General features: G+C 38.1%; 1 non-coding gene across 1 annotated transcript; it reads left to right on the top strand.

Moving 5' to 3' along the window:
- The first annotated feature begins 3,028 nt into the window (after positions 1 to 3,028).
- On the top strand, positions 3,029 to 3,147 carry LOC128698849 (5S ribosomal RNA). The gene has a single exon (XR_011393660.1). It is a non-coding gene; the product is annotated as a 5S ribosomal RNA (ribosomal RNA).
- Positions 3,148 to 3,416: the final 269 nt, after the last annotated feature.

The following is a 3,416-nucleotide window of genomic DNA, read 5'->3' on the forward strand; positions in this document are numbered from 1 at the left end:
CACTGAGCATATTCACCGATATGTGCATAAATCTGTGTATATACACCGAGATGTGTATATCTCAGTATATATATATATATATATATATATATATATATATATATATATATATATATATATATATATATATATATACTTGTGATGCTGCCACAGCATCATCATGGAATCTCTGTACAATGTGTATGTCTCAGAAGAGGTCTAAGACTTTCTCTTGGAAATCGTAGGTAGGATTATGTTCCCAAAAGAGGATTAAGACTGTCTCTTGGAAATTGCTGGTTTATATTCGCACAAGAAATAAGAGCTGCACCTCAAGAGTCAGAGAATATTAAATTTCCAAAGAAAAATGTGGATTACAAGTGATATTTGACGGCAAGATTGCAGGTGATGACATTTTGGGCTGTAGAGTTCCGCTGAGGCGCTCTAAATCTGTCTCCAGTGGGAGTTGCTATCATCAGCGGTCACTCATTTTATCCTGGGGTAATAAATAATCTTAATGTCTTGGCGATAGCGAGTAACGAATGCAGGCAGAGAAAGTCGCCCACTGCACCCTGGCTCTCATTAATGCTGGGTATGTAACCACTTGGAGACGGGCTGGGAGCGCCTGATGGAAGACTATCTGATAGAATGATGAAGAGATAACGACGCAACAAGTATATGGAGCCATCTTCCTATCGTTCACAAGAGGGACACTCTGAGGTCACGCAGGCTTCACTCTCCTCTTGATTTATTCTGAGTTTCTTTTATTTGTGTGCGTGTTATATCTCCCTCTGTGTTGCCTCTGCCTCATATCTCTTAATATTTTTTTGTCTGCTAATTATCATTATTACTCAGCTCACGGAGTGTTTAAGAGAGGGGTGGAGTTCTCTATCTGTGTGTGGGTGTGTAGTTACCGAGGTGTACCTGCGGTAGGATAATGCACAAACATGAGCGTTTGTTAGACAATGTTTTGCCAAAGGTGAGGTTTCTCGAATCGTCCAAAGGGCCTTACCATCCACCAAAATATACTCTTACGACTTTAAAAAGGTCACCTTGGGGCGAAAAGTTGTCTAAGAAAGTTTCGATATACAGAAGCTTTAATTGGGAGTTAGCTCCCTCAGGGTCGCGCTTTATCTAGTCATAATATTACTCAGTCCTGGCAGACACGAATCTCCAATAAAAGATTGGTATGTCTTTTGTTTCTTTATACTTATATCCGTAATGAAAGAAAGTGTATTTTGAGTGCAAAGAAAGGATTTAGCAACATGTAAATAAACATTGGTACATAAGAATACATAAGTTATGGACAGGAATTTAGTATATGATTCGCCAGTTAATGTAATATAATAATAATAATAATAATAATAATAATAATAATAATAATAATAATGATAATAATAATTTTAGCAGTAGTATTTTTATTATTAATATAACTAGCTACAGAATATTTCGATAGGTATATAAGGGCACTTTTTCATGTGTCTATTATTATTTCTGTGATTATTTTGCATAATTCTAGTCACCCGTTTTGAAACGATTTATTTTCATATAATCAATAATTATATTCAATTATCTTAAGTACCTAACAATATCTTTTATGATATTACAGTTATTATTATAATTATGGAGGTTTGATCTCAGAAAGGGGAAACCAGTTCCGTTTCTTAAGATCACGAGTCATTTTGAGGCATCATGGAAGATCCTCTGAGATTCCAAACTCTCAACTCAAACAAGAAGTGAAATTGGTTTCCCTATGTATAGTAAAAATGTTCTTTTTTCGACTTTTGACCAACTTTTAAATTACTGTTTGGTTTTACCATCGCTGGTGCTGGTGGAGAGGCCACCAGATTGGAGCACCTCTCCGGCTGATTGGAACACCACTGGTGTGGATAAGAATGGTAAGCAATTAGAAGACTCTGATATAGGCTAAATAAATCTAATTTGAGCACCATTGGGCTGATTGGAGCACCACTAGTAAGAAATAAGAAAACGCTGGTGTACGATGAATTAATCTAATTTACTGTCTTACAACATTTCGTGGCATCATAAAATTAACATAAATCCTGAAAGATATCACCACTGATTGATCTTGCAATATGGAAAGTTACTAAATATGCTGGAAAAAACAGAAGGGTCACATCATCTCTCCACAAAAAAAAAAAAGAAATGAGTTGCAAAATGGAAATAGATGATTTACATTGTAAGGAGAAGGGGAACAAGATTTATTACATCATATATTTTATCTGCTGAAGAGGGCCTCAGTGGTATGCTGAAATGCATATATAGTTAGGCCTTTTGTACATGCATATGAGGTTCACAATAAACTAACCACTTAAGAGGAATGGTGTTTTAGGACTCTGCCATGGATTCCAACCCCACTCGTTCCGTGGTTTATCTCTCAGTCTATGGATCAAAACTCCGTCAGTAACTCAGGCAGGATCACATACACTGGGTGATTTCCGCCCATCGCCTTACCGTCTGGGGTCAGAGATGATTGTCGGAAGGTGCGATTGTTGCGGTCGTGAGGAGGGTTAAGGCAGGTAGCTGTGAACATCGTGCCGGATATCAAAGAGTTTTCATTACAGCTGTAGTTGGTGTAATAATGGCAGAGGTGGTTAGGCTGTAAGGGGCAGCAGTGGTTGTTGGGATGGCATAAACGCTTATTGGAAAGTTCAGTTCCGTCATTATCACCGGTGTTATGATGATAAGGATAAAGGTGATTCTGCTTTTAGTAGCATTTCTCGCTAAAAACAGCGATAGTAACTATGATACTCGTAAAGGTGGTTAGGTTCAAGCTTTTTTTGGGGGGAGAATTCAGGATGGTTTTATCATTATAACCCATCTGTTGTTGTTAACTTGACAAGGGTAATGGTGATTAGGTAGTTAGAAGCAGATGTGATTAGTGGGTCTGGTGAAAGGTGTATTAAGTAAAAAAAGAACTACGGCGCAGAGACAAAATTTTAATTCTGACAGTGTTTCTCTCTGTTGACCTTTATAAAGTCTCTGCAAAAAAACATTTCTGTTTATTTTTAATTCAAGGGAAAAAATACTAGTCAACGGTCATACCACGTTGAACGCAGCGCTTCTCGTCCTATCAGCGAAGTTAAGCAACGTTGGGTTTGGTTAGTACCTGGATGGGTGACCGCCTGGGAACACCAAATGCTGTTGGCATAAATCTTTCACCTCGACGCCTGATCTCAGACCGAGCCGCAGGGGCGTTGACCCCCGAAACCCTCTCCAGGTAAACTCCAGGTAAACGGGTTTTCACCATAAGATGAGTCAACAGCTAGTGAAAAAAAAAAACTTGCGTTGGAATGGAGACCATTGTATTATTTTGACTTATCACCTACAAAAGGCTCTCTCAAGCTTTATTAAGCCATTTGAAGATAAAACGTACGTTTTTCTCTAAAACCTGTTCAGTGGTGCCAGCACTATAGTTA

Source organism: Cherax quadricarinatus, chromosome 59, assembly GCF_038502225.1.
Source record: "Cherax quadricarinatus isolate ZL_2023a chromosome 59, ASM3850222v1, whole genome shotgun sequence".
Classification (NCBI taxonomy): Eukaryota; Metazoa; Arthropoda; class Malacostraca; order Decapoda; family Parastacidae; genus Cherax; species Cherax quadricarinatus.